General features: G+C 40.0%; 1 long non-coding RNA gene across 1 annotated transcript; it reads left to right on the forward strand.

The window, feature by feature from the left end:
• The first annotated feature begins 205 nt into the window (after positions 1-205).
• On the forward strand, positions 206-9,094 carry LOC131512555 (uncharacterized). Its single transcript, XR_009262183.1, has 3 exons — positions 206-507; positions 8,563-8,705; positions 8,783-9,094. It is a non-coding gene; the product is annotated as an uncharacterized LOC131512555 (long non-coding RNA).
• The last annotated feature ends 4,040 nt before the right edge of the window (positions 9,095-13,134 follow it).

Here is a 13,134-nt window from a genome sequence, read left to right on the forward strand (position 1 = left end):
GAGATTACGGACTAATAACGGAGTTGAGCAACTCAACTAGATGATAGTGCTGCAGAGTGAAGAGAATAGACTATAACAGGAAGAGATACTAGCTAGCTGAGCTCATCCAGGTTGCAAAACAAATCTTTGTCATTAACTTGTTTATTTTCTGTTTCACTTTATGACTCTTTTTCTTACTATTTTAATAGTTTTTGTTTTGTATTCATTATTTAACATTTTGCATCATTGATTCATGGTGATTGTCTCTAGTTCTAAGATCTTTGGGTCTAAGAGCTTGAACCAACATTAGGACCCCCTGGGCCAATCATCTTGTTTTGTGAATGAAAGGGCTGAGACCAAATCAGTTAAGGGACTTTTCAAGTGTAGTGAGTGAGATGATGGGAGATGCCTGAGAGCTCTCGTGGTGGTTGGAGCTCAGCTTCCTCCAACCAAAATTGGTGTTGGGGCAGAGACAGAGGAGAACAGCAGCTATTTGACCCTGGCTTTATCCCTTCTCCAGACCCTGTGGTAAGTTTCCCTGTTATGAATACCAGGAGCCATACTGATGACTTTAGAAGTACAAGGGTGAGACGGGGTGGAATACAATCTATTCATTGTAGAGTGACTACCTCCAGATGTTTTCTGCCTGCTCATGGTTTTCAGTTCTTTACGTCAGGTCATTTTTTACCTAATGCTTTTTGCCGTTGAGATACCTATACTATATCTTCCTCAAGGGCAAGAGATGGGGTAAAGGCTTACAATAAAACCTTCACAGTCTTGTTCACAGGCACAACAGATTTTTACTCTTTTCCTTATCATTTTGGTTAAGGGCAGCTAGTTTTTACTCAGAAGCAGTTAAAGGATCGAAATGGCATCTATAATTGCATATATTCTGTAATTTTCTTGTTCTTACCATAGGACACAGCCACCATGTGTGCATGTGTGTGCACATTTGTTTACTTGTATTTATATAACTGAATCTAGGATATCAGTTTCTGAATCTAGGAAGGAAATAGGGTGAGATTGATTTTTAGGCCTCAGAGTTTGACCTAGAGTTGGATTGAGTTAAATGCTTATTGCAACAGTTGAATTTACTGGTAAGCAACAGTCTACATGTAGTAGTCATTTGTGTTTCTACTTTATACAAACCTTTCTGATGCAGTGTGTAACTAGGTATTAATTCCTTAACTTTATATTTAATAGAAAGTTAACTTTTCAGGAAATATTTAATTTATGTTCTTGGTTCATGAATTCAGGGAAGTACTATGGGTCAAACATAATCATAACTATGGTATTCCCATTTGCTGGGTGACAGCTGCTAAGGAAACACAGTGAAAAAAGAATAGGGTCTTTTTATCTGTGGCAAATGTTATACGACCTTTAGAAGCTGGGTTGAATTTTCCTGTTTCCAAGTAGTGAAAACAGAGCCTCTAAGAGTTCCTTTAACCTGACTATGATCATGTGGCATGCTAAAGGAGGAACCTGCAGACTATTCTAGGTACCAATGTGTTCTCCTTACCTAGTTTACTTCCCTTCTATTTGCCAAACTCAATTTGATCTCAACTTCATTGGCTTAGATTATTTCCCCAGATAAATAACCCCAAAGTAGATTCTGAATTGTACTTGCCTCAGCATATTTGAGTGCACTATTCTATGAACTCCTACATCTAAGGTCATCAAAGAATAAGGAAAAAAAACACCCCCAAACATGCCAATGAGTTGGCAAAGTCCAGGAAATACAGCCTTGTTATGAAGGGAAATCTCATTGATACTTCTAAGGGAAAGGAATGTTTTATTGTTCTAATTTCAACACAGTCAGTGAAGAGGATGTTGGCTGGCTGCCAGGTATAGAAACAAAACCTGTAATGAAAAAAAAAAATTCAACATCAGAAATACAACCATATCTATCTTGACACACATTTAAATTTTGTAAAACACTCTTACAAAGTAACCTGGTAAGTTTAAATATGGCATTCATATCCACCTAGTGCTCAATATGTCTGGAATTGGGATGCCTTTTAGCTCCACCAACCAGAGGAAAAAGGACATTCCTAACTTTATCCCAGCCAAATGATTTGTGGTCTAAGCCAAGAGGAAACCCAGATAGGAAAGCTGAGCCCAGCCTTCATAGGCTACATGCTGCCTGCAAAAGCTGACTTTGCTTTGAAAGAAATTCCAAACAGCCAAGAGCAAAACTTGACAAAGTCCATAGGGTTATTGCAGTAACTTTAATTTAGACCTGCCTTAGTGGGTACACCCACTAATACACCCAGATCAAAAAAATTTTTAATAATTTATGTCATGAAAAATATAGTCTCTGACTACAGTGGAATAAAATTAGAAATCAATAACAGTAAGAAATTCTGGAAATTCATAAATACGTGAAAATTAAAAAACATACTCCTAATTAACCAAAGGATCAAAAACTAGCAAATCTGACTCAAGAAGAAACAAAATCTGAATAAATCTATAACAAGTAAAGAGATTGAGTCAGTAATTAAAAGCTTTCCAGTAAGGAAAAGCTCAGGATCAGATGGCTTCACAGGTGAAGCCTACCAAATATTCAAAGAAAAATTAACACCAATCCTTCTCAAACTCTTTCAAAAAATAGAAGAGGAAGGACTTCTATTATCCTGATTCAAAAACCAGACAAAGACATTACATAAAAAAGAAAACCACATAACAATATCCCTCATGAATATAGATGCAAAAATTCTAAACAAAATTTTAGCAATAAGAATCCAACAATAATAGAAATAATAAAAGAAATAATAGAAAAAGAAATAATATAATATATTATAACCAGGTTGTGTTTATCCCATGAATGTAGTGGTGGCTTAATATTTAAAAATCAATGTATTAACCATATTAACAAATTAAAAAAAGAAAAACAAACCATGCTGTAACAATTGGATACTTTTATGCAAAACAAACAGAAAATGAAGTTTGATTCATATCTCGTACCATATAAAAAATTAACTGAAGATGGGTCATAGACCCAAATGTAAAACCAAGGCTATAGAACTTCTCAATAAAACATAGAAGAAAATCTTTGCTACCTTAGATTAGGTAAAATTTTCTTTTATCCAACACCAAAACCATAACCCATAGAGGATTAAAAAAACAAAAATTGGCGTTAATAAAAATTAAGCGTTTTGTTCTTTGTAAAACACTGCTCAGAGAATGAAAGTTCAAGCCACACATTTGGATAAAATATTTGCAAAGCACTTATCTGAAAAAAACAACAATAACAACAAACTTGCATTTGGAATACACAAAGAATTCTCAAGCTAAGCATATGAAAACCGACTACCCAATTTTTGGGTAGGGTGCCTGGGTGGCTCAGTCAGTTGAGCATCTGACTCTTGATTTCAGCTCAGGTCATGATCCCAGTGTCTTGGGATTGAGCCCCATGTCAGGCTCTGCACTGAGCATGGAGCCTGCTTTAGATTTTTTTTTCCCTCTGCCTCTGTACCCCATTTGTGATCCCTCTCTCTCTAAAATAAACATGAAAATTTTAAATAAAATAAAATAACATAAAAATTAAAAGTGGGAAAAATACTTGAATAAACCCTTCACTTCACCAAAGAATATAGGTGACAAGTAAGTAACTGGCAAGATTAAGTTGACATTTTTACTCATTAGGAGAATGTAAATAAAATCATAATGAGATAATACTACATACCTAATAGAGTGGCTAAAGTTAAAAAGACTGACTATATCAAGTATTGATGAAGGTAGAGAATGTAAAAGTGATACAGCTCTTTGGAAGAGTTTAGCAGTTTCTTAAAAAGTTAAACATATCTGTACTTTATGATCTAGCCATTTGTCTCTTAGGTATTTACATTAGAGAAACAAAAACCTATGTCCGCACATAGATTTGTACCCACATACTCGAGTAGGTATACTTGTAGTAGCCCAAACGTAGAAACAATCCAAATGTCTATCCACAGGGGAATAGAGAAATCATGGTACCTCCATACAATGGAATGCTACTTACTCCGTAATACAAAGGAATGAACTACTGATACAAGCAGCAACATGGATAGACATCAAAATAATCATTCTGAGTGAAAGAAGACACAAAAAAGAGCTCCTAGTGTATGATTCTATTTATATAAAATTCTAGAAAATGCAAACTAAACTGTAGTGCAGAAAGGAAATCAGTAGTTTGCTGGTAACAGGAAGTGGAAGGGAGTGTGAAGGACTGGGAAGGAGAGACTACCAAGGACCACAAGGAAACTTTTTGGGGTGATGTATATGTTCACTTTCTTAATTTTGCTGGTTGTCTTAGGGGTGTATATTATATATATTCTCAAAATTTATCAAATTGCCTATTTTAAATATGTGTAGTTTATTATATGTCCATTATACCTCAGAAACAGATTTTTTTAAATAAAAGAGAATTATGACTATAGATTGAAATTTTAAAAAGAAATTCAGTGATCAAAAACATGAAAGTTTTTGTATTATGGCTAAACGTCCTTATTCCTCCCAGTATTAAGTAGTAATAAACAAGTATACTTCGTGAAAGCTTCCCACAAAGTAGGTATAATTTTAAGTACTTCACATATATTCACTTGTTTAATACTCACAACATTCCTGTAAGCTATAGAACACATGATAACATTCTATAGTTGGGAAAACTGAGGTAGTGTTAGCCTTAATCAAAGGCTCACTGCCAAAACTAGCCAAGCCAGGATTTAAATCCAGACTATCTGGTCCTAGTATGTTTACTCTTGACCACTGCACTGTGTGACCTCTCAGACAAAATTCTCAAATGGTTGTGAACTGAGCTAACTAGCTAGAAGTAGAACTATTAGGACAAGAGGGGAGACCTCCAGGGACCCAAGGGGAAGGGCTGCATGAGGTCTGGAAAGAGGGGCCCAAGACATCCAGATCTGGCTGTGTGCCTGTCCTGAGAGGGTCCACCTGGCTCTGTGCATGATATACCACCAAAGGGTTTAGCCAAGACCTTGACTCCTCCTCATTTGTGCAGGTTGACTGTTTCTGTCCCAGGCCAACCTTGATAATCAAAGTCCCTCACCAGCTTTCACAAGAAATTCAATCACACTGAGAAAATCCAGAATTTTGTTTTGTTTTGTTTTCAGGAAGATCTGGGGATTCGTGGGAAAGAGTGACACCTCCCGACACATAGCATTTCTTCAGTTCCTCACATCACCCAACTACCCAACTTCTAAGCCTCTCCTTCCTTCCCTAGCCAGTCTCCTGTCCTTCCTCATCTCTGTTCTGCAACGCTTGGTCCCAGCTTTCCGTTTATTTTACTTCTCCACTTAAAACTTAATCCATGGCTCTTACCCTCCTCCCAAGCCTACCAAAGTCATTCTCATGTCAGTTGCTAAGAAGATAGTGTTGTACCTGTATCCTGATAGGAACTCTTGGCCAACTTCCCGAGGCTGACGTGACTATGTGCTGCTGCTGTGACCATATCTAAAAGAAATGCGTGGAGCACAGGCAAGGACCTTTTCCCAGATAAAACCTCAGCTCTTGGGTACTGCAGCAAAGGCCCAAGCTCAATGCAACCCTCAGGAATCTCGCTGAGATTTTCTCAGACTGATACTGAATATCTCCTGGTGGTGGCTAGTGGGCTTCAGTTTGTATGGTTCTGTTAAAGAGGAGATAAAAAGGCTTGGATAGTCCTCCCCTCTCCATAAGCTTTGGATGGCTGCCCTTCTTGGGCTTACAAAACAGTCTGCGATGTGAAGGCAGCATTGAAAGAGGAGGCATTTATAACTCCGAATCTCAGGTCTCCAAGGGTGGGAAAAACAGAATGAGGAGGATCTCAGCCACTCCACCAATTTGGACTGCCCTGCCACCCCCCCCCTCCGTGATTGCATGTGAGAGAGTAAGGGGTGGAGAGGGAGGAAGAGAAAGCAGATAGGGCCTCTCTCCAACAGTGTGTGCAGAGTGAGGTGTGGGAGCAGAATAAACACTGTGAAAGGAAGTGAAATCCCCGATGGGACAGTCATGCTATGCCTCTTCTTTGCTGTGTCGCCCCCTCACTCCAGCGATGACTAACCTGATTCATTCAGGGGACATCCATTTTCAAATGGAGAGGAACAGTTAGGGCTTGGGGAAGAAGGAGAGAGGCACAGGCTGCAAGGTTCTGTCCTGTAAGAGCAGAGATGTGTGTGCAGGGCAGACGGACCTGTACACATGTCTTTTGATTAGCGATCACAATGTTTTACAAAGGCCTGAACTAGTTGCCAATGTGCTATAACGGGGTGGGGGCTATTTTATATGAAAAGTAAGAATTTGGAGCACCCGGGTGGCTCAGATAGTTGAGCAACTGACTCTTGATTTCGGCTCAGGTTATGATTTCATGGGTCGTGAGTTCAAGTCCCATGTCAGGCTCCATGCTGACAGTGCAGAGCCTGCTTGGGATTCTCGCTCTATCCCTCTCTCTCTATGCCCCTTCCCTGCTCGCGCACACTCTCTGTCTCAAAATAAATAAACAAACATTAAAAAAAAATCTGAATTCATTAACATCAGCTCATCTGGGCAACCTCACCATATCACTTTAACAGCTTCCTAGCAAGTCTCCCTGCTTACAGTCTGTTTTAAACCCAGCAGCCAGAGGGATCCTTTTACAGTGTGAATCAAATCATGTCACTCCATTGATCAAATCTGCCCATGATGTCCCATCTCAGAGTAAAAACCAGAACCCCCGAAATGCTCTGCAAGACCCTGCAGGGTGTGGCACCCCATTTCCTTTGTTCTCTCCTCTTCCTCTTTCTCCTCCTCCTCCTCTCCCCACAGAGTACACAGATTCAAGTCCTGACTCTATTTTCTGTGTGTCTTTGGGCAAATAATGTAACTGGTCTGTGTCTCAGTTCCTCATCTGTAAATGAAGCTAATGATCATTAGCTTGCTCACAGGAGTGTTGTGAGGACAAAATAAGTTAATATTTAAAAAGCCCTCACAACAGCCTGACGCATAGTAAGAACTGTTGCTCCTCTGCTCTAGCCGTGCTGGCTTCCTGGATTTTCCTCAAATGAGCCCCGTTTGTACCTGCCTGAGTGCCTTTGCAAATGCTGCTTTCTCTGCATGGCTCTGCTTCCACAGGTACCCATGGGATTTGCCCCTTCACCAGCTTCAAGCCTTACTTACCAGTATTTGAGAGGAATCAAATTTTAACAAAAAATGGACCAAAAATAGAAGGGGGAGGGGGGAGCCAGTTCAGAGGAAATGAAATGAGTATTGATTGAATTTAGGAAAGAAATGGAAGAAAAAGACAATTATCTCAAAATGAGGATTCAATTGCAAGATGGCTAAAGGAGAAGAGATTCAAATAAAAATTTAACAAGGAGCATTGGAGAAAGACTGAGAACTCAAAAAGGCAATTAAAACATGTGATAATTTTTTTCTAGAAAATCATGAGGACACCTAAAGTTATAAACTAGATATGGATCAGCACTGTCTGGTTTAGGATTTACTAAACTATCATTCTAGATATTCTGTCTGAGCATCCAAGGCCAGCTTGTCACTACCCCTGGCTATTGAAAAGTTTTTGCTGTAACTTCCACTCTGCTTCTTCTGCTAATCCAGGCTGAACTGTCTTGTCCGACCCTGTAGCCACCCAGGAAGCAGAGGGCCCTCACTCCATGTGCCCATGTCTGGGCCTTGCATCACAAAGCTCCCCAGAATCTCCAAGTGGCAAATTATGCTACATGCCCAGCTACCCTATCCCCCCTCCATCCTTCTCCTTCCTCTCTAGTCTCTGGGATCAGGGTTAGGGTTAAGGTTAGTTCCTGTTGACCCTTTCTCTTCTCTGGAGAATCAGTTTCCATTTCTATGTGGCATGCCAGCAGCGAAGACTTTCATTCATTCGTCAACAATATTTATGTTGAGCAATAAGGACTTAGTATTGCCTTTATTTCCAGAGAAATCTGAACAATTGTTTGGTTTTCTTTTCTTATTTCCAAAGAACTCTGAACCATTTTAAATGGAGACCTCAGTGTGAGTGCCTTAAATAAACATGACCTATTCAGAGACAGTAGAGGATGGGAGAGGGGCACTGTCCATATCCCTGGTTTTGTCCCAGGCAAGGGAGGGGAGGCTACAGAAAAGGGTCTCTTCTAGGCAGTTTGAAGATTGCTTGTAGCAATCCTGCCCTTGATGATGCCTCTTCTGGGCTCTCTGGCAGTGTGGGGCTATGGAAGGAAGCCTTGTCTGAACTATAAGAGAAAAAGAGAAGTTTTCTCCCACTCCTGGCATGAGTCCCTCTGCACATTATCTGAAAGAAGTGAGGCTGACCTCTGGGAGAGCCAAGTGCACTAAAGTGCACTCGGACACATACGAGCTGTCAGAAGGGTGCCAATGAGTGCCATAGGATTGAAAACTTTTCAAAATACTAACAGCTCAGGGTGGGAAAGAGGAACAAAAATAGAAGGAAAAAAAAATCTCAATACATGTGTGAAGATTTTGTCTGATGTCCTTTGAAAGAGAGCTGGAGTTGGAGTGGAGACCTAGTCCCTGGCCTTTCCCCCAAGAGATTCTTTTAGGGGAAGAAGGCAGATTTCGGGATCTCAGATGTTGACTAATTGTTTTTTTTCTTTTCAGGAAGCTTGTCTGCTGGAGTCCTCATCTAACTGCTCTCTGCCCCTTGGAGTGAGATCATTGTTTTGCTAACAAGTTTTGGGGTGGAAAAGAGTCCTGTGGATTTGTTCCAGAATATTGTCTGTTTAACTGAGGCTCACTCATTTGTTAGTGTTTATCTTCCACCTGAAACAAAACCAACTTCCCCATTCTGCTCACCCCTCTTTTCTCCTTTCCTTTTTAGGAGAAACAGGGTGCTGTGGCCACACTGGGGAGGAAGTAACTAGCCCAGCGTTCTCACCTCAGCAGGACAGCACGGAATGACCCAGAATGACCCCGTTCGGGATGGTCCTTGGCATCGCCCTCTGTCTCTGACCTGTGGCAGAGGGAAGAAGGAGCAAGAAACACGGTGTCAGAGAGAGGGATAAATTAAGAGGCCAAACATAAAGAACATGAAGAACACTCATGATTGTTTTGTTATTAGAATTTGGGTTTACATACGTGTATGTATCTCGGAAGGATATTGTAAGGAATAAAATCATTTTATATGTATAAAGTGCTGAGAATGGTACCTGGCAATCTGTGAATGTTAGCTATAGTTACTCTTTAATCCTAGACTTCACATTTTCTTTCGGTGAGCCCCTCCTGGCCCATTCCTCTCTGTGATAATCTGAACTCTTCCTGTTCCTTTTAATCTCAAAAAATCTCCTCTGTTTTATGAAACCAATGAAACCATTATGTGTACCATGCACTTAATCCATAGCAAGCCCTACTTTATTGTGTATTAGTTTTTCCTTATGTACCTTTTGTCTGCCTCAATTAGACTGAAGTCCTTAAGGACAGCAATGCTCTTGTATGAATTCTTGTGTCTTCTGTGTCTTGTTCAGTGTTTTGTGCACATAGTTCCTCAAGTAATTTTTGTTACTGGGGCTATGAAGACAGTCACCAAGAAGAATTTGGAAAGAGCATGATGTAAAAGTAGAGAAATCCTATTTGGGCTATGTTGGCTCTTACTCTGACCCTGAGGAAGGCAGAATTTTCATCCTTTCTTGGTTGGAAAGCTGGGATGATCACAGTGTTTTTTGTTGCTACCATGTGGCTTTTCTTTGAAATGTTATCTCTGGAAACCACATAGAAATTTTCACTTCTCTTCCAATTTATCTGATAAGGAAAAGATGCTGACATGTATTTGCCAATGCAGTTCCAAGGAAGTTTTTCTCCCACAATCATCTGCAAACCCCTCTGCAGAAAGTTCTGCAGGGTTTTGGCATGAGGGTTGCCCAGCGCCTCATCACCTCATCGCCACACATGGCTTATCTGGAAGGCGGGCACTCTACTTGGGCCAGTGTTCCTGTGGTTGGCATTCCTGCTTGGATCCTGGTAGTGAGATGGTTGCAGGAAGGTAAGTGCAGAGGGAGGGCAGAGAGAGAGATGCATGAATGCAACCCCAGCTTCTCTCAGCCTCAGGTGGAAGAGTCTGTCTAGTCTGGCTTAGCTTAAAGGATGTGGGTTTGTCCTGAGGTGAACTTGATGGGAAAAGTTTGCTCTAGTTCTGAACTCAGCTCTTGGAAACTCATGCCAAATGAATATCTGTTGAATGAAGAAATGAGTCAGTGAGGGAGGGAATGGCCTTAAGAAAACCGAGGTTGGTTCAAGCCCTCAAATTGAAAATGTGAAAAATGGTCTGCATGTCTATCATAGTGGCTCAGGCCACATCTTTAATGTCCCCCCGAGTTTTAGAATAAAATGGCATCATAAACTTACACAATCTTTCCATCTGGAGCTCTAAGCCTTATGTCATCCTCTAATCTATTTCTAGAGCTGTCTAAGATGCAAACGTGATCACGTTACGCTCACTCCTTCAATAGCTTTTTGCCACACTCAGAAAACATCCAAAGTCCTTGGGCATATCATGCAAAGCACTCCATGTTTTCCCCTCTACCTTTTTTCTTTTCTTTTCTCATCTTATCTATTGTTCTTCAATTCAGTAAAGTTCCATTTCTCGTCCTTTGACTGTGGAAAGCTATTTGTTGTCCTCCAATATGCAAGATACTCTCAAGCCTCCTCACCTTTGCATAAATGGCTCCTCTGCCAGCCATGCCCATCAGCTTTTATTCCCCGGCTAATATCTATTCATCCCCCAAGGATTAACTCAAGACTTTCCTCCTGGATGAATCTTTCTCTGATCTCTTTCTAGGTAGAGTTAGGGGCTCTCTTCTCATATTATCCCAGCAACTTTTGCCAATTTCCATTGTAACATACTTTCTTTTCTCCCAACACACCTAATCAATGAAAAGTATTCCATCATACACGTGAGCATAATTTAGGTAGAGAGTGATTGTTGTCCATAAGTATAATTATGAAATTATAATTTAGTATAATGGTGATATTATGGACATTGAAGTTAATATTGCCTGAGTTTCCATTACAGAGCCCCCATTTTTTGAATTGGGCTAGTTTGTAACTTCTTTAAGCCTCAATTTCTCCATCTATGAAACTAAGATAATAATCATATTCACCCCTTAGCTTCATGTGAGTATTAAATGAAATGTTGACGGCCAATGTCCCAGCACAATGCCTTGAACACAGTGTGTATTCAATATTGTCGTGCAGACACAGATGAAGATAAAATTTATTTTTGTGTTCCCTGCTTCCAGCAAGAAAGGAGCTAGAAAAGCAGTTTGAACTCACCAAGGCTAACCTTTCCTAGAAGGAGATTGAGATGAGGGATGTTCTTTAGAATCACTCTAGATGGCTATCCTTAGAAGGTTATTGCTTCATTATCTGGGGGAAAGGGATGGCATAAGACTGTTTTGAGACCCAAACCCTGGGCTAGAAGGGAGAAGAGGAGGGTGGGGTTCTGGGTGTCTGCACTGGCAGACTTCTGAGCCAAACCTAACTCTGTGCTCTAGGTCTGACATGCAGGTAGAGTGGGGTGTGTCTGTACAAGGAAGAAACACTGATGTAAAAATGCTGGAATTGAGAACTGGCCCTGCCACAGAGTGCTGGGCTCAGGTCTCACAGCATGCTTCTCCTTAGCTCTCAGTGGCTTACCACCCAGAGGTAGCACCCAAAGTGGAATGCCCCTGGGCTGGAATCCACCTCCCAGCCCAAGATACTCTTAAACTGGAACAAAACAGAGTCCACGATTTTAGATTGGTTCCCATTACTGATAGGCAGAAGAATGGGCTTGTTCATCAGGTATCTGGATTGAAACTGGATCATATTAGTTGCATAAGGAAACTTAGAAAGGGCTTGGGGACCCTCACATTATGATATCACCATTAGTTATTAAATGAATGGACTCTATAAGGTGGAGTTGATTTTGAGTTCCCTCGCTGTGTCCAAAATGGGTTGGATACACCACAGGCTGTGCAAGACAGTTCACTGAAGTGTGGGAGGAAAATATTAGATCTTCTATTTGTAATTTTTAATATATGTATAAAAATATATAAGTGTACTTACAATATATAGTGTTTGGTTTCATGCAGACAAACCCCGATAAAATAGATTAGTAGCACAAAAAATATTTCTGCAAAAAAAACACAACCCCCAAATCTCTGCAATGCTCCACATCCTGAAGATAACACTAACAGCATAAATACAAGGAAATCCTAAAACAGGTCAAAATTGACTCTTTTCTTAGTTTTACTTGTTAAAAGATAAACTGAGGCATATTAAAAATGTTGAGTTTATTTGAACAAAACTTGATTTGAATTAGGCAGCACCCAATCTAACAGATTGAAAGGAGCTCTGAGGAGCAGTACAAAATGAAAGACTTTGGTAGGAAGAAGAGAACAGGAATGAGGAAGTTGTACTAGGCAAAAAGCTGGGCTGGTTATTGCTGTTATTTTCCCTTAGGCAACGGCAGGAATCTATCAGGCAGATGACCGAACTAGTGTTGATCAAGTGGTTCCTGATCCACTGGTTTAGATTCCTTTCTGGGAAAGCTGAAACTGTAATTAGGTCTCGGTGTGATGATGGCGGGGGGTGGGGGGGGGGGGGGAATAAGCATCAGCAATCCCTTTGGGGCCTGTTGTCTTGTTTTTAACATAGTATAAACTTGTCAACCATGAAATTGTATTAAAACAATGATGATCTAAGCAGATCTGACAGTATGCTACATTATAGGTATTTTTTTGTGAAAGTAAATTCAGTATCTTCTTTCAAGGTCAAGAAAGTATTTGATCAGTGAGTGAGACAATAATTGCTTTTCAAAAGAAACCCATACTGTGAAAAATGCTTTATGAAAATGATGCTTCCATTAAATGTTGCTGTAAATGATTTTATGTTATCAAGTATTAATTATTCTTTCTCTGTACACCAACAAAATTAGAAAGTAGGGTTTTCTGAACTATTTTTCAAATCTTCCAAAAAGATTTAGTGTAGTTTTGACCCATTTGCTTAAAATACATAAAAGTGCAACACCTTGCAATTCACTTACAAGAATAATTGATATCAGGACAGATGTTAATTTGCTAGTTAATTTCATTAAAAGTTTTAGCCTAATTTGTAATGACCTAACTACTCAAATTCTAGCAGCAAAGAAGAGTGAACAGAGGTGTTATTCCACTCCACTATCTTTACATTAGTAGG

Source organism: Neofelis nebulosa, chromosome 5, assembly GCF_028018385.1.
Source record: "Neofelis nebulosa isolate mNeoNeb1 chromosome 5, mNeoNeb1.pri, whole genome shotgun sequence".
NCBI classification, from domain to species: Eukaryota; Metazoa; Chordata; class Mammalia; order Carnivora; family Felidae; genus Neofelis; species Neofelis nebulosa.